A 20,062-nucleotide genomic window follows, 5' to 3' on the forward strand; every position below is an offset into this window, starting at 1 on the left:
CTCAGTTGTTGTGTCTGATCGCTACCCTTATCAAAACTCAGTTTTTAATTTAAATATAAGAATGTGGCTTAAAAAAAGCATTGTTGAGCTATTAGTAATTTAGAGATAAGATAAGGGTTATTAGATGACCGACATAAAGTGAAAGTATGATTCTCACAGTAAGGCTACTTTCACACTTGCGTTTTGTGCGGATCCGTAATGGACGGATCCGTTCAGATACTGCAACCATCTGCATCCATTCAGGACGGATCCGTTTGTATTATCTTTAACATAGCCAAGACGGACATCTTGAACACCATTGAAAGTCAATGGAGGACGGATCAGTTTTGTATTTTGCCAGATTGTGTCAGTGAAAACGGATCCATCCCCATTGACTTACATTGTGTGCTCAGTTTCATCAGTCGGACACCAAAACGCTGATTGCAGAATGGAGACTGAACTGATCCAAACTGATGCATTCTGAGCGGATCCTTTTGAACCGCTTGTGAGAGCCCTGAACGGAAAGACAAAACGCGAGTGTGAAAGTAGACTTAGACATAAGTTAACCATTTATTCAAAGCTATTGAATATTTGTAATAAAGACCAATTGAAAAAATATTTTTAACCCCAAAATGAGTAAAATGTAATCATAAAAATAAATTGCCCCCGAAGGAGGTTTCTGGCCATTTTGGACTTGGGCCAGCACAGCTTCCAACCCCTTTAAACTGCCATTTTTGTAGAGAACGAATAGCTTGATGTAGTCAGCATAGATGTACAGGACAACAAGATCTTCATCTGGAAAGCTTGGTCTTCTTATGATTCCTGTGCTGTGGCCTTGACCTGTGTAGCCCTTGGAGTGGCTCCATTCATAAATCCTTCCAGAGGTACCGCCATCTTTGGAAAGTCTTGGGTAACATGGCGGTAGCATGTGACTAGTCCCAGGAATGCTCAGAGCTCAGTTACGTTGTTGGTTATGGGACTTGGCTACACCATTGTACCTGTGAGTCCATGGGTTGAACTTCCTCCTTCAGCCAGCAGGGCTGACTGCTACAGATTTTCAAACATTCTCAAAGGTGTGATAAATGTTGTTTTCTCTCTCTGTCTTTATCAGTCACGGGTACCTATCAGTATCCACTTGCCAAATTCAGGGTAGAGAAGAAACTGTCTTCTGGTCTGTCAACCTCTTGTCTGTCTCATTAAGCTTGGCCCAATTTACTCTGTTACCCCATAATGACAAAGTAAATACAGAATGTTCAAAATCTTTGCTAATTTCTTGCAAAGTAAAACGTAAAATATTGCATTGACATAAGTATTCAATCTTTTACTCATTACTGTAATCTGGCAGCAATTACAACTAGAGATAAGCGAATTTCATCATTTGAAATTTGTTCACACTTCGTTTACTGGTGCAAGGTGAATTGCGTTATGGATTCCGTTACCATGTACCATAACGCAATTCTATGACGGAATGCATAATGGAATGCCTTTAGAGGCATTCCGTTATTCATTCCATGATAATAGAAGTCTATGGGCTGCATAACGGATCCGTCCCGTTTCCGTTATGCATTCCGTCATAGAATTGCGTTTATGGTCCGTGGTAACAGAATCCATAATGCAGTTCACCTTTTACCAGTAAACGAATCGCAAACAAATTTCAAAACCAAAAATTCGCTCATCTCTAATTACAACCTCTAGTCTTCTCACAAGGTTTGCACAACTGGACTTGGGGATTTTCTGTCATTGTACTCTACAGATCCTCTCAAGCTCTGTCAGGTTGGATGGGGACCATCCATTTTCAGATCTCTCCAGAGATGTTCAATTGGGTTCAAGTCAGGGCTCTGTCTGGGCCACTCAGAAATATTCAGAGTTGTCTCTATGACACTCTTGTCTTGGCTGTGTGCTACGGGTCATTGTTTTGTTGGAAGGTGAACTTTCAGCCCAGTCTGAGGTCCAGAGCACTCTGGATCAGGTTTTTATTAATATATGTCTGTACTTTGCTCCATTCATGATTCACTCAGTCCTGACCAATCTCCCTGTCCCATCCACTGAAAAACACCCCCACAGCATGATGCTGCCACCAGTATGCTTCACTGTAGGGATAATATTGGGCAGGTGATCAGCAGAGCCTGGTTTCCTGCACAAATGACACTTAAAATTTTGCCAAAATGTTCAATCTTGGATTAATCAGACCAGAGAATCTTGTCTTTTGGTGCTTTATGCAAACTCCTACTCCTCCTGTCCTCCTACGCCAATTAATTGACGGCATGGCAATAAGGTTGAATTCAGGAATCAGGAGGGCACCTGTGGTCTCCGGCTAGGTACATAACCACAGTAATTGATGCCCCCAGCATTAATTAAAGGGGTTCTGCAGTTCTTTTAAGAAAAAAAACTGTCCATAAATCACCTCCCGTGGATACTGTGGCTTCAAGCTGCCGTCTGTGATGTAGGCCGCAGGCCTCTTTTTGCCAACCTGCAGTCTGAGTTGGCTCTGTCCCAGCGCATGCGGCACACCAGCTGTCCAAACTATAGGGGACAGTCAAAAATGCTGGGAAAATACAAGGGGCTATCCAAACTACCGGGGGCACTATAGGGGGCTATCCAAACTGGTAGGAGCACTATAGTGAGTTATCCAAACTACTTTGGGCACTATAGTAGACCATCCAAACTATTGGGGGCACTATAGTAGACCATCCAAACTATTGGGGGCACTATAAGTGACTATCCAAACTACTGGGGGCACAATATGAGACTATCTAAATTACCAAGGGCACTATAAGAGGGCTGTCCAAACTACTGGGGGCACTATAGGGGACTATCCAAACTGCTAGGGGCACTATAGCAAGTTATCCAAACTAGGGATCGACCGATATAGATTTTTTTGAGCCGATACCGATAACCTGTGAACTTTCAGGCCGATAACCGATAACTTATATCGATATTCTGTGCATTTTCATTTTTTAAATACATTTTTTTTTGTTTTGGTGTTTTTGGACGTGGCAATATGTGATATGTTTATTTATTTATTTTATTTGTAAAATTGGGAAAGGGGTGATTTATACTTAATATTTTGGTGTTTTTTTTTTACTTTTTTATTGACATATATAAATCAACAACAAATACATACACTTCTGGTACATTTCTAGATATCAATAATAAAAAATTATTCTCGCTATTAATTCCTTTAATCAGTCAGTTAATTGCCCATTACACTGCTGAAAATCTCCCTTTATGCTAGCTGAGGTTGTGTTATACAATACATTAGGTGACCCCACTACACCGATTGATCAATGGTTCCACGGGCCGTTGATAAGGCTGGCCATAGTCTTGAAGCTGAGTATAGAGTATTAGGTGAATTACACCAAACACCCCAGACCTTTTCAAATTTTTGAGGTTTTATACGATGTTTATATACTGTATATGGTAGGATCTGGTTTATCTGCCTTTTCCACATGGATAGATTCGGTATAATGGCGCTGTACCATCTCAGAGCGATACACTTACGTGCCATAAATAGCACTTCCCTTAAGAATGCTGACATGTAATGATCCCAACTATCCTCGCTTAATATTCCCAACAGGCAAATCTCAGGAATGCAAGCCACCTGAACCGGTAATAGATCAGATAAGAAATTTGTCACCTCCTTCCAGAATGTGGCTTTTGGGCTGCATCTCCACATCATGTGCCAAAAGTAGGCCTCCAGTTCCCCGCACCTTGGACATGCTGTGGGTGATGGGCTTCCCATTTTATATAGTCTAGTTGGTGTATGATATGTCTGATGTATAATATGCAGTTGAATTATTTTATTATTAATTGCTGGTGATACTTGTAAGTGTGATTCCAATAAAATCGTATCAGATTCTTCTGTAAGTGTGGGTATCAATCTTTTCAATTTGTCTAATACTGGGAGGGGATTGGCACTGACCTTTGCTTGTACTAAATGTGAGTAAATTACCGATACTAGTCCTCTGGGTCCCTGGGTTTTGACTACTCCTGAGAGGGGGTACTTAGAGATCGTAGAGTTAATATTCGGGAATGTACTCTGTATAGCCGATCTGAGCTGTAAGTGTGAGAAGAAATTAATTCTGGGGATGTTGTAGTTCTGTTAGATTCCCTCGAACAACATCAGAACCCCCCGATTATACATATCTCCAAGTGTTCTGACCCCTTCCGCTTGCCACCTGTCTGCCCCCATAACCCCCTGCACCTGCGGTAGCGACTGGTTGGGCCATAGAGGGATGTCCGAGATAACATCTTTAAAATGTGACAGTGTCTTCGCCTCTTTCCATACCCTTTGAGCTAATTTGTGCAGCGGTAGTAATGGTTTCTGGAACTTGGAGGGTAACTCCAGAACTGACCAAAGAGTGTAGCATCCCATGTAACACTTTAAGAAGTATTCCAAAGTGGGTAGTTCCTCTACTATATACCAGGATTTTAGTTGTCTTAGTTGGCCTGCCAGGTAATATAAATAATAGTCCGGCAGGTCCATACCTCCCTCTGTTTTAGGCCGCTTTAGAGTGTCTTAGGCTACTTTCACACTTGTGTTCGGAGCGGATCCGCTCCTATAATGCAAACGATGGTATCCGTTCAGAACGGATCCGTTTGCATTATATTTTAGAAAAAAATCTAAGTCCAATTTGTACAGATCCGTCCAGACTTTACATTGAAAGTCAATGGGGGACGGATCAGTTTGAAATTGCACCATATTGTGTCAACTTCAAACGGATCCGTCCCCATTGACTTACATTGCAAGTCTGGACGGATCCGTTTGGCTCTGCACGGCCAGGCGGACAGGAAAACGCTGCAAGCAGCGTTCTGGTGTCCGCCTGCTGAGCGGAACGGAGGCCAAACGGTGCCAGACTGATGCATTCTGAGCGGATCCGCATCCACTCAGAATGCATTAGGGCTGGACGGATCCGTTCGGGGCCGCTTGTGAGAGCCTTCAAACGGAACTCACAAGCGGAGCCCCGAACGCTAATGTGAAAGTAGCCTTACCTGTCTACTATATAACATGTTGATCCATCTGAGCAACTGTGGGCCGAACCCAAACCCCCGCAAGCAGCCAAAAGGTAGGCCCATTCGATGGAATCGAATGCCTTGGCGGCATCTAGGGAGGCTAGGGCCCAATCTGCATTCAGTGAACAGCCCACTTGTGAAACCACTTGAACCTGTCTAATATTATCTGTAGTGGACTTCCCGGATTACCCGATTAAGATGAGTGGCCAAGATTCTGGTTAGGATTTTGTAGTCCACATTTAACAGGGCAATATGCCTATAGGAGCTACAATCTATGGGTTCCTTATTGGGTTTGAGTAAAAGTATTATAGTGGCTTCCATAAATGAGTCTGGCAGATGCCACTTCTCCAAGGCTGAGTGAAGGGTGGCTAGCAGTTGAAGGAGCCAACACCTCTGCGTATTTGGCATATACTTCTTTGGGGAGCCCATCAGGGCCAGGAGACTTCCCATTATTAAGGTCTGATATGGCCTGTTATTTCCTCCAGGGAGATTGGCTGATCTAACTGGGCACTTTGTAGTGTGGTAAGTTTAGGGAACGTTATACCATGTAGATATGTGGCTATCTCTGTTTCAGAAATTGTTATGCTGGATCTACAGTATATGTGCAGCATACGGGTAGGCTACCCGACACTGCTAGATTGGAATGTGTATTTCCCTTTAAGCCAGTCAGGCCGGTTACCGGCAATCCTTGTCACAGCCAGCAGAGGGAGCCCCCAGTTCAGTATAAATAGGCTAGGGCCTAGTTCAGGAAGGCAGAAGTTTCTAGACTCAGTGCTGAGAGGGTAGAGTAAGCCCTGTAACCGGATTCCAGATCCGAGGAGAAGGTTCCCCTCCTGAGTCCGTATTCGTAGAAGCAAGAAGGGCATAGTTAAACAGCCTGAAGACCCAGAATAAAACAGAAGGCGAGTCTAATCAGCAAGAGGTACTCAAGGTAACAGAGGAGGTACTTGATAAAGACAGATTCAAGGATACGCCAGAGCTAGGGCATCAGACCTTGGAGAATAAGTCACATGTTTCAGGATCAGTCAGGAATAGAGTGCAAGCCTCCTGTACTACAAGTCCTGTGTTTAACCCTCTGAAAATCACCTTGCTATTTCCGGCCTGTCTGTAACTTATGCAAACCCACTGTCTTCATATGCAAATCAACTGTCTTCAATGGAACTGCGTTTCTACCTATGTCCATGCATGATTATTACTGAAAACCAGTAAAGTTCCAGTTTTGGTTGGCTATCACGTGGTTACTCCATTATTCCCCATAACATTACACGGCGTGTCACCCAGTGGCGTAACTACCGGGGAAGCAGGGGAAGCAGCTGCTTCGGGGCCCGGGCTGCCAAGGGGGCCCGGCGCCCCAAGCAGCGTGTGTGACAGTTTATTTTCAAGTTAGATAAATATCGTGTTCAGGGCCCCTTCACAGCCGCTAGAGTGATCTAATTTTACTGTCTGCTAAAAGTCTCCTGGTCTGGGATTCGAACCCACAACCTCCAATCTATAAGTGAATCAGTGGCAAAGCATTTACCCTCACAGCCATAAAGGCTGCATTACAACTGACTGTAAAAAAAAAAAAATACATCTATACACATGACAGCTGCCCAAACACACCTAGCACTGCTATATCTGTATATGACAGCTGTCCCTGCACATTCAGCTCTGCTACATCTCTATATATGAACAGCTGCCATGTGTATAGATGTACACTTAGCCAGCTATAACAGTAGAAGTCTCATATTTTTCACTCAGCCTCAAGGCAGCTCTTATGGTCTAGTGGATAGCTGCTCTGCCTCTGAAGCAGAAGGTCCTGGGTTCGAATCCCAGCAGACTCTTTTCTGAAATACAAGCACTGACTCCATATAAGGGCATACAAGGCGGGACACAGGAAGAGGCTGCATCGCATCGCTGACATGGAGGTAAGTAGAAGTGTTTATTTTTTTTTTTTAATACCCGACTGTTACTGCCATGGGGGAGCGGAAGGCACCTGATACTGGCACATGGGGGGAGGGGGGTTGGCACCTGATACTGGCACCTGGGGGGGGGGGGTTGGCACCTGATACTGGCACATGGGAGTGGGGTTGGCACCTGATACTGGCATGGGGGGGGAGGGAGAGAGGCACCTGATACTGGCATTGGGGGGGGGGGAGGGAGAGAGGCACTTGATACTGGCACTTTTTTTGTGGTGGTGGTGGGGGGGGGGGGGGAGATGGCACTATGATACTGGGACATAGGGGGGGGGGGGGGGAGGCACCTGATACTGGCACCTGGAGGGGAGAGGGGGGGTTGGCACTTGATACTGGCACATGGGGGGGGGGGCACCTGATACTGGCACATAGGGAGGGGGGAGGGAGAGAGGCACTTGATATTGGCACTTTTTAGTGGGGGGGGGGGGGAGATGGCACTATGATACTGGGACATGGGGAGGAGAGAGGCACTTGATACTGGCACATGGGGGGTGGGAAGGAGAGAGGCACTTGATACTGGCACATGGGGGGAGATGGCACTATGATACTGGGACATGTGGGGGGGGGAGAGGCACTTGATACTGGCACATGATAGGGGCACTTACTGGCACATTATTGGGGGGCATTATGGGGGACACTAGGCCGGCAGCCTATCAGAGGCCGGACACTGAGCGGCATCTACTGGGGCACTATATATGGGGCATTTTATACTGGTACATTTTGGGGGGGCACTAGCAGGAAGGGGGGAGAGGAGCACTATGGGGGAAGTTACTGGGGGCACTATATAGGGGTATTTTATACTGGCACATTTTTTGGGGCACTATGGGGACATTAGCTCAACTGGGGGCATTACAAGGGGGTATTTTTTGCACTGTCACATTATAAGGAGAATTATTACTACTGGGGGGGGGGGGGCATTATGGTGGGTTTTATTACTGCCCCATGGTATGACCCCCTAGTAGCGGCACCAGCCTCTCCCTGCTCTGCTATCCCTCTGCCCCTTCTCCAAATCCTTATTATAAAATCTTTCTCATTAGGATAAAACACAACATCAGCTCCGCCGAGCCCCCGGCCAAAGTGTGGAAGTGGTGTCCGAGATCCCCAAGGACCAAGCCAAGTAACTGTAAGTGTTCATGTGGAGTATGTTTATGTTATACACATATAGCCTACACTGTGCCACACAATATACAGTATACCGCTACACTGTGCCACACAATATACAGTATACCTCTATACTGTGCCTCACAATGTACAGTATACCGCTACACTGTGCCCCACAATATACAGTATACCGCTACACTGTGCCACACAATATACAGTATACCTCTACACTGTGCCTCACAATATACCGCTACACTGTGCCACACAATATACAGTATACCGCTACACTGTGCCTCACAATATACCTCAACACTGTGCCACACAATATACAGTATACCGCTACACTGTGCCTCACAATATACCTCTACACTGTGCCACACAATATACAGTATACCGCTACACTGTGCCACACAATATACAGTATACCTCTATACTGTGCCACACAATATACAGTATACCGCTACACTGTGCCACACAATATACAGTATACCTCTATACTGTGCCACACAATATACAGTATACCGCTACACTGTGCCACACAATATACAGTATACCGCTACACTGTGCCACACAATATATAGTATACCTCTACACTGTGCCACACAATATACAGTATACCGCTACACTGTGCCAAAGGAGTGGGGTTTACACAGGAGGAGGGAGGTGCGAAGCGCGCTGAGGGGGGCCCTTACAAATATTTGCTGTGGGGCCCAGTCACTTCTAGTTACGCCCCTGGTGTCACCGTTCAATTGACACTGGCGTCACGAACATTTATGAACTGCCTGTTCCAGCCGCTGCCCAGATTGAAGACGACAGTGAATCCCAGGTTAGTGGGTTGCCCTGCACTACAAAGCCCAGCATACCTAAAGCTACACTACTGACCCCCTGGGACACTGCATATGGATCTTGATAGAAATGTGTAAAAGTGCTAATAATGGATAGCCGTGTGCGAAGTTCCTACCCTGCAGAGTTTCTAATTGCTAAAATTGCTGAAGAGGGCATGTCATGTTGAATTAGTTGAGCCAGTAGTTTAGCTGACTGGTTTCATAAAGAACAGTTTCCTATCTGCTTTATCTTTGAGGATAGCTAGGTAATGTCTACCCGCCTGGAGCCAAGCAATCCTGTTGGATTCAGTTGGGTGTCTGATACTGTATATTGCTACTCCAGAGTGGTACACTGCAATTCAAGCTCCAGCTCCGAGCGCTTGGTATCTTTTTTAATATAGGAGATGCTGGAATGTAGGGACTCGCCTTCAGGTGTCCCACACTAGAGTCAGGTTAGATTCCTCCCTATGTATTTCCATAAACTCAGTTAATTGATAAGGAGTCCCATCCATCGAGCCCAGAAGATTCAGCCAGAGCGGGTGTATATTCATTCTATACATTACTGAGGGGGCGCTATGAATCAAAGTGCCCAGTAACGGCGAGTAATCTGATATTCCCCATAGAAGATATGTTATGGATCATAGGTTTAACGTCACAAACCCATTGCCTGATAAGTAGTCAATCCGGGTTAGAGAATTGTGTCTCCTACTACTATGGCAGTAGTACTCCCTGTCTCTGGGATGATTCATTCTCCAGAGGTCCGCCCGTCTAAATTCCATCAGGAATCTAAGTCGTGAGGGGCCCCCAACACTCCCCTGGTCAGCTGCATCTGAAAATTGGTCCAAAAAAGGATCTAGCATCATATTTAGGTCTCCCATTCAAAGTACCCTAGCATGTGGATACGTAGCTGCAAAGGTGGCTGCCAGGTGTGAAACCTGCATAGAGCTAGGGGGAGGATTATAAATGCCTAATAATAACAACAACAATAATAACATTTGTAAAGCGCTTTTCTCCTATAGGACTCTAAGCGCATAGATATGTCTCAGATCAATACAGGGTTGCAGGCTGGACTGTGTTACAGAGGAAATAGTCAGGTGTTCATAAATGCCAGACTAAACATGTGGCTTTTCAGTTTGGACTTAAATGCTTCCAGGAATGGGATGTCCTAACTGGGTGTGGCAGGGTGTTCCAAAGTGTAGGGGCAGCATGACAGAAGGCTCTGTCTCCAAAGGTTTTGAGTTGGACTCTGGGGGTGATCAAGTTATTAGATCCTTTTGATCTAAGATTGTGGGGGGTGTGATGCAGTTGCAACAAGTCCTTCAGGTATCCAGGGCCTTGATTGTGCAAGGATGTGAATGTCAATAAGCAAATCTTAATCCAAACTGAAGGCCAATTGAACCGGGATGCCTCTGCCATTAGTGAGGTTGGCAGAAGCGTGCAGGCCGCAACTACAGTTGTTATGTAGCCATTTTAGTACATACACTAGGCTGGGCACCGCCTCCTGTATTTGTATTAGACGTTAATTATCATTGGTTAAGCAGTGCGCCCACCCCTCCTCCTCCCGTCTCTCCTCATTGGCAGCGCGGCACAGGGGGAGGGAGAGAGTGACTCCTTCACCCCTGTGCTCCTGAGGGAACATGAGCGCGCTGACAGCAGTTCTGTGATAGCGCGCTGGACGCATTAAAGACGCATTACTATTGGGGGGTTGTTTTCATTATTTGGCACAATACGAAGGGATACTTTCAGGGAACATTATCACTATTGGTGCACTATTACTAATGGGGGAGAAAATTATTAACGGTGGTACTTTGGGGAGCACTGTTACTATAGGGTGACTATCTATATGGCCCTATTATTTCTACAGTATAGTATTTGGGAGGCATTGGAGAACACAATGAACACAGTATTGAGGGTAGCTGCAGGTTAACACTGTTGAAGCACCAGGAGTAGGATGATGATAGAAATGTAAAGAATTTAAAGGCTATGTATACCTTTTCTGTCATTTTTTTTAATTATTGCATTGTACTCATTTTGAGCTAATAATAATTTTTTCAATTGTTCTTTATTAAAAATGTTGAGCCGTTTTCCCGGCAGAGATTTCAGTTTGTCTTCTGGCAGAATCTGTATTGTCTCTCTTTTCCATCAGGCAGGGAGCTGATGGGCTCCTTATCTCTCCCCTAAGACCCATTTAGAGATAAGAGTTATGTAGCGCTGTTTGGTATTGGTGAATGTAATGTCCATCCAAATTTGTCTATAATGCTGGTGAGTTGTTGGTTGGATCAACAATTTTGCACATATATGTTGTGGATGCATGTTATACTCGCCAATTTCTTCAGCGCCATTCTCTGCAGATCTGGTCTTTTTACAAACGGCTGCCGGCACTTGCCAGTATCAGTGGACTAATGCTGAGGACAGTGATTGGCTGCAGTGGTCACATGCCATAGACCTGCACATCACTGTGCACACTTGCCCATTAAACCCCGGTGAATTTTTGTTTACATGGCTACAGCAATAATGTCAGAAAGTCCAACACATCACATAGATCATAACTGCAGCAATATAAACAAAGCTGTCCTACTAGAGCGGCGGAGAATGGCACAGCGGAGAATTGTGGATTATATTTGTCCACATGCTGTTACCCATTGACTTGAATAGGTCTGCGATCTGCAAGATACGGCAAAGGATAGGACATGTCGGAAGCCCACAGAAACACTCGGAATCGCCTCTATGGGCTTTCGGGTCCGTGACTCTGCATCCCCAAAAGATAGGACATGTTCAAGTGAATGGGTCCACATCTGCAGAACGGAGTGCACACGGCCAGTGCCCATATATTGCAGACCTGCTATTTGCGATCCACAGCACAGGCATGGAGCTCTTACATTCGTGTAAATGGGCCCTAATACAGGAATCTCTCCATTACAGGTCCACAGCTCTTAGCTTGTTTACTCTGCACCAGGCCTTTATAACCCCTTCATTATCAGAGTGTTTACCCCCCCCCCCCTTCCTTACCAGGCCTATTTTCAAGTTTTAGCCATGGGCCTATCTAACTGCAAATAACTAATTAACTTCTGAGCCAACCTACATGTATTTGATATTTTTCAAGGGACAAACCTTTCTTTTGTTCCATTAGATGATGGATACAATATTAATATATATATATTGATTTACAGCCAGGTAAGGTCAATTACCGGACCGGATTTTAAATGCCGGTCCGGGTTTTGACAGCACCTGGCTGTCCTTAAATAGGTAGCTGGGCTCAGAAGCCATGTCTCTGTGTTGGGATCTAGGAGCCTTGTGTCTGGATGAATGCTTGCTACCTGTTTGGTGTGAAAGCAGGTTAGTGCTGCTATCAGCAAGGACTCTTTGAGGCAGAATTGCCGCATGGTGTGAATTATCACCAACAAGTGACTTTTTGTTTGAATATGACTGCTTTGTTTGGTCACTTGCCTAAAGTGTGAATAAAACACTAAACTGTTTGATCCAAAGAACTTGTTGTTGTCTCTATACTGCGTACGCTAATCCTGTCTACCAGAGCAAGTCCCCACAATATATATTTAAGGAAAAACTGACAAATTTTTTATAAACTTTATTTTCTGTTACAAAAGATCTCAATACAAAACATTTCTAAAACCATTAAGGTACTTTGTACCGCCCAAACTTTTAATTTATACTGCCATGGATTGTTGTAGCAGAGTGCTACAATGATGCCGCGCAGCAAGACCGCTTTGGTTGGTTTTAGACATGCATACTTTTGAAGGCTCTGTCTTTGGCACAGAGAATGCGCACCAAAACTCTGGCACATGTCAAACAACCTTTTCACGTCAAACTAGCTCCATCCTTCTCTTTCCCCTCCCGGAAACAACCTATATGCGGCCACCCCAGGGTACTGGGAACAGTCCAAGGGGGATGACAAAAATCTCCCCAAAACCTCTACGAAAATACTGCCTCAGCAGCACTAAATACGTTGACAGAAGGTGCCTCTCTGTGATAACCAGCATCAGCTGCCATGTTCTGACCTCCATTTGTCTTTAATGAAGATATGGAAGAGGAGGTAAGATGCAGGCCACAGCACCGATCTAGCCCGACCTTTAGCATGTTGTCACGGATGATGCTGCAGATAGCTGTAAGTTATGAATAAACGTCCGACTGGCTTGATCCCAAACGAAGGAGCATATAGGTGACCCCTATAAAACCCTAAGAGCTCACCCTAACTGCTAAGCACATACAAGGGTCTCAAAGGTAGACGATTGTATGCCCACGTACCTAAGACTGTGTGACACCTGAAATCCCTATAATAGTGAGGGGACACGACCACCGGCTCCCTGCACTTTATACGGAGGGAGTCAGGGTCACCTAGAATCAAGCCAGCAAGGAAACACAATACATGAGAGGACTTATCTGAACAAGCAGCAGCAGAAGCCTCCAGCAGTGAACACTTCAATCCAGGAAGTAATATAAACCGCAAAGTGAGGCAGTATGGGAGGGAATATAAAGGAAAGAGGATTAGTCTAAATAGGTGACACCTGGGAGAAGGAAATGAGATGAGAAAGTGAAACCAAAACAAAGAACATCATGCAAGAGGTAGAGAAGGACGTCTGTCAGATCTTTTCACAGAACTGGCGGTGACAGTACCCCTCCCTCTACAGGTAGACTCCGGACACTCAGAACCCACCTTCTCAGGATGAGACCTATGAAAAGCCTTGATGAGATGAGTGGCCTTAATGTCCGCCACTGGGACCCACATCCTCTCCTCAGGACCATAACCCTCCCAATGAACAAGTTATTGGAGAGAACCGCGGATAATGCGAGAATCCACAATCCTAGAGACCTGGAATTCAGGATTACCATCAACAAAAATTGGAGGAGGAGGCAAAGACGTGGGTACAGTCGGTTGGACATAAGGTTTTAATAGGGACCTGTGAAAAACATTATGGATCTTCCAAGTCTGAGGAAGATCAAGACAGAAGGCAACAGGATTGATGACGGACAAGATCTTGTAAGGCCCAATAAACTTAGGACCCAACTTCTAGGAGGGAACCTTCAATTTGATATTCTTTGTAGACAACCACACCAGATCACCCACATTCAGGTCCAGACCAGGCACACGTCTCTTATCCGCCACACGCTTATATCTCTCACTCATCCTCTTCAGATTACCCTGAATCTTTTGCCAAATAAATGACAAAGACGAGGAAAATCTCTCCTCATCAGTTAAACCAGAAGACCCCTCTCCAGAGAATGTCCCAAACTGTGGATGAAACCCATATGCACCAAAAAATGGTGACTTATCAGAGGACTCCTGGCGACGGTTATTCAAAGCAAACTCAGCAAGGGACAAAAAAGAACACCAACCTCCTGATTCTCCGCCAGAAAACAACGCAGATATGTCTCCAGATTCTGATTTACACGTTCAGTCTGACCATTCGACTGAGGGTGAAAAGCAGAAGAAAATGACAACTGAATCCCCAAGCGAGGGGACACGACCACCGGCTCCCTGCACTTCATACGGAGGGAGTCAGGGTCACCTAGAATCAAGCCAAGGGAACACAATACATGAAAGGACTTATCTGAACAAGCAGCAGCAGAAGCCTCCAGCAGTGAACCCTTCAATCCAGGAAGTAATATAAACCGCAAAGTGAGGCAGTATAGAAGAGGGAAAATAAAGGAAAGAGGATTAGTCTAAATAGGTGACACCTGGGAGAAGGAAATGAGATGAGAAAGTGAAACAAACATAGCAGAATACACCACTACATGCCTATTACATCCAGTAATGTGCCCTGTGATTGTATACATTATCTTTCCTCATCTCCTATATTTGTCCCAGACCGCCATGATGACTTTCTCCAGCCATGTCTCACTCATCTCATTTAGGGTATATTTCCACTGGACCGGGGGTCGAGTGGAGGGGTGGACCGTAGGCGCAAAAACGCAACCAGAGTATTTTTTAAAAACCAATGTTTTATTTTTATTATTTTAATTTTTTTATTGTTATAGTGACAACGCGTTTCGGGGTTCTGCAGACCCCTTTTTCAAGTCGGTGGATGGAACCGCTGGTGGAGAGAGCGCTGCTTCTAGCTCCTGGCACGTGTGGCGTCCGGAAGCTGAATGCCATCTCATTTAGAAGATTCCTCACTTTTCTATCTTCTGACCCACCTTCTCAACACAAAATCCCCATCCTGGCGCTCCAACAATTTCATCCTTCTGCCACCCTAATAATGTGCCGCTGCACTCCCCAATGCCCCTAAATACTATATTACAGAAATAATAGTACCACAAGAAAGTCCCACAAAAGAACATACAAAAATAATTGTGCTAAGCGGTGTACCACCAATAGTTATAGGGTCCCCGGTAATAATAATGCCCCTATAGAGGCCCCAATAGCATCCTCCAGAATCGCTCCAGTAGAAATAAAGCCCTCCCATAGTGCCCCCAGTAGTCATAATTCTCCCTATAGTGCTCCCATTGGTAATAATGCTCCCAATAGTGCCCCCTGTAAAAAGGTCTATGTTAGGGTGGGTTCATATCACATTTTTACCATCCGTTAAACGTATACATTTTCAAAAAATTAAACTCTATGGTGAATGGATGCCACTGTATGGCATCAATCTTAGGCATCCAATAACGCAAATGTTTTTTTGCATACGTTTAACGGATTGCAAAACTATGATGTGAACCTAGCCTTACATGTATGTGATGATGTCCGTGACAAGATGGACACTATTTCAAAGTGGAAATGTCTCTGTAGGATCTGTGTATCCGATTTTCTGTCCTCCATGTCCAGTGTCCACTGCAAGGCTGAAAAAGGGATTTCAAGAGCATTTTCAACCAGTAGTCAGTGAAAACCACTGACAGAACAGATGCCTTTTTTGTTCTGTCAGTGGTTTTCACTGACCCAAAAAGGGGAGATTTATCAAAACTGGTGGAAAGCTGGCAGTTGCCCACAGCATATTCCATCTTTTATTTTCTAAAGGAGCTCTGAAAAATGAAAGGTGGAATCTGGTTGCTATGGGCAAATAAGCCATTTTTCATTTGCACCCATAGACTTAACTAGGCTTGTTTGGTCTGCATTACGGACCAAAGTGGTGCGTGTCACCGGATGGGTGAATAAGCATGTGAGCTATCCATGGAGAACATGGACAGCATACGTGGGTGATTTACCAATGTAATAATAAAGCCCCTACAGTGCCCCCAGTATTAATATTGTCCCCACAGTGCCCCCAGTAGTATGCTCCCCAAGTGGCCAAGGAAAGTAAAAAGATACCTGAGCCCGTCCCATATTGCCGTCTGCAGTGTAGGTGTGAGATGTCTGTGTCCTGGTGGTCGCCATGAAATCATTGCGCCACTTGCACTTTTCTTAGCTTCGGCACTGGTGGCCTATGAGCGTGAAGGGCAGAGAGCAATTTGCTCCCATGACCCGCCACAGTATTTAGCTGTATCACTGTCCCGAGCACTGCAATAAAGTTGAATTCAGGAAGGCAACTGCAACCAGGGGCAGACTCGGAACTTAAAGGTTATGTACGCCTTCGGATGCAATTTGTTTTTATGATTGCATGTTACAAATTTTTGGCTAAAAATCTTTTTTTCAATTGGCCTTTATTAAAAATATTGAGCTGTTCTGTCACAAATGTTTAACTGTTTTTCTAGCTGTGTGACTGGTACTTTCACTTTCATTTTGTGCCAAAACCTTATCTCTAAACTACTAAGAGGTCATAAACAAATATTTAATCCACATTCTTATCTGTAAGATAAGAACTGAGCTATAATGAGTGTTTATAAGGTCAGAGAGTAGAGATAAGTAGTCTGTCTGCTCCTGGAAAAGACAGAAAATCCAAAGGGTACTACTAGATAATGTCAGCTCTGTACAGAAAAAAGGACGCCATATTTTTAATAAAGACCAATTTAAAACATTATTTTTAGCTCAAAACGAGAACGTAATAATAAAAAAAAATGCCCCCAAAGGTGTACAAAGTCTTTAAAGTGACCCTGGGAAAAAACTAAAAGTGGCTCCCATGTTGTAGGTGGGGCAACACAAGTAGATAGGGCCAATACAAGTTGGCAAGGTCAGTAATACCATAATGTAACACAGAATACCATCTCACAGAACTAAATACCATAATGCAGCACAAAATATGGAGATTAGGACCTGCCTTCTTCTTGTTATCTGATGTGCACTACAAGAAGCGTTATTCCAGAAACTCTCCCCTGAGATAGATGGTCCCACTCTAGTGTCACATTATAGGACCTGTATATTGCTATTCTGGCACATATTAAACATAAAAGTTTTATGAGGGGGAGGGGGGAGACATTCTCTTTACATATCTCATACTTCTCCTCCAAATGTCTCTAATATAGATATGGAGCAGGGGGCTTAGGAGGTCAGATGTGGGCCAAAGCTCTGAGCCAGCCCTACCTTCAGCATGCTGCCTGGACTTCCTTTAATAATGACCCCTATAGTTTCCCCAGTAGTACATACCTTGGCAGTGAGGAGGGCTAGGGCAGCCCTATGGGCATTGGCCCACTGGTAAAATTCCCTGTAGGGCAGGGCTGGGGAACCTCCGGCCCGCAGGATCATTTCATGTGGCCATTGGCTCCCTTCTCGTCTGCCATGGCAAATATATATACCGATTTGAAGGAGTAAGGGAAAATGAAATATAGCTTGATTTGAAGAACATATACTACAATAGTACACAAATACTCAATTTTATTAAGAGAATCACAAAAGACACATGATCAGCACTGGTCACAAATAAGACAATACATACAAGGTTACAAGACATGTTTAAAAACCAAGTGAACCGATGGTAGGCTGCCAATACAAATATCCAGAGTAAAGTGCAAGTGCATAGTTATACCCAAAAGGTCATAAGTGGTGGACATATAGTATCCAAACGCTATAGCTATTGGACACCACTAATATCCACATGTATATATGTGTCAAAATCTTTGCCACTGGCCGGTGTAAATGTATACACCAAGGTTATCAAAAGTAGGGCAATACCAATATCACAATTGTATTTGACACATGATGAAAACTATTGTATATACTGACCAATTGATTCAATTGTATCCTGCAGCAATACCACCGGTCCACTCCCCAACGCACGTTTCGCGTACAGCTTTTTCAAGGGGTGTTGGTTAGCAGAGAGGACAGTCACCCATAAATAGGTCGAGTGGAAACACATGATTGGTTGTTGGACTGAATTTTAATTACATTTCGGGCTCACCTGAGTATTAACACATGCCGGACATTGCTGGTGCCTGGCCCCTTATCCGCATGCCACCACATCCGGCGGCGCCACGCCGCTACAGAGAAGGCCGTCACGTACATCCTGTGCGACGCACGTCACTCTGGAGCGGCCGGCGATGCACGAACGCGGCGCATGCGCAGAACACCAAAGACACCTATTCCGCCATATTAGGTAGGGGCACATGACATAATATACAGATATATCAAAAAGATCAAATTGCTTTACATAAAAATGATGGCATCTTGTCATATATACACCATACTACAATATACACAGTTCTTAAATTGAGGCATGATCACATATATGTTGACAATCCACATGCCGATGTTTATCAGTTTTTCAATGTATGTATACAAGTACACAGAACCTCATTTCAGTTTACCTTCGATGCAAATGCATATATATATATATATGTTTGTCAGGCATCAATACCAAAAGTGGATATTATACACCTGACCACAATAGTCATACACATCGAATAACATATAATTCGATATGTTGTACTAGGGTGGTAACGCATGCGCAGGAGAGGGTAAGGACCAAACCTATATCAAATAATGTGAGAGGCAAGTGATAAATCATTATTATATTTAGAGACAGATTACAAACAAATTGTCATAAAATTTGGTTTTACCCTGTACTGAAACCATAACTTTACAAAAATAGTATTATCATTTGACCTCAGTGGGGGGCCTTTCACTGCAATTACGAGGATACTAGGCGTTGTTATTCCCATAAACCTCTCTTTCCCGACATAACATTTAGCCATGGCAGGAATAAGTAGTAATAAGGTCTCCCAACTCTGAGGCCTCAAAGTGCAGAGTGAAATATGAAAGGAAAAATCATTAATTGTATCAAACAAAAATAGAATAAATAAATAACAATATAAGTTACATAAATTCTCCGTATTAATAGTGTCTAAGGTGTCACCATTGTATATAAGTAGCTATATGTACCACAAATGAAAAAAATATATATATATTAGCATCCCAAATTATTCACACATAAAGAGAGCAAAAAAAATTTTTTTTTAAATTTTTTATATATGCCCTACCAAGTCGTGAGTATTTTGCATACACCCCTGTCTACGCACCAATCGCCTGTACACCGGTATAGCCGATGTTCAGACTGATCGCATTCCCAGTCATACTGAAGAGTATCATACAACCACTTGTCATGTCCCGAGCCACTAGTGAAAAATATCGTCATCAACCATCCTGTCCAGCACCCATAGGTGAGTGCACTGCCATCATCGCCATACACATAAACATAAATAAACCTGGACAGATCACGGAGATTCAAGGAGGAGGCATTCACAAGAAAGATGCAAAAGGCACCTTATCATTCAACCCATATGGCACCTGGGTTTGAAGTTTGATTATCCATTTACTTTCCACTTGTTCAAGTCGTCTGAAGAGGTCACCTCCTCGAGATCCTAAATTTACCCTATCGATGCCACGAACCCTCAGGTCCTGCCATCGATTATTGTGTTTCAACCGAAAATGTCGTGCAGGATACAATTGAATCAATTGGTCAGTATATACAATAGTTTTCATCATGTGTCAAATACAATTGTGATATTGGTATTGCCCTATTTTTGATAACCTTGGTGTATACATTTACACCGGCCAGTGGCAAAGATTTTGACACATATACATGTGGATATTAGTGGTGTCCAATAGCTATAGCGTTTGGACACTATATGTCCACCACTTATGACCTTTTGGGTATAACTATGCACTTGCACTTTACTCTGGATATTTGTATTGGCAGCCTACCATCGGTTCACTTGGTTTTTAAACATGTCTTGTAACCTGTATGTATTGTCTTATTTGTGACCAGTGCTGATCATGTGTCTTTTGTGATTCTCTTAATAAAATTGAGTATTTGTGTACTATTGTAGTATATGTTCTTCAAATCAAGCTATATTTCATTTTCCCTT

Source organism: Bufo gargarizans, chromosome 11 (assembly GCF_014858855.1).
Source record: "Bufo gargarizans isolate SCDJY-AF-19 chromosome 11, ASM1485885v1, whole genome shotgun sequence".
NCBI lineage: Eukaryota > Metazoa > Chordata > Amphibia > Anura > Bufonidae > Bufo > Bufo gargarizans.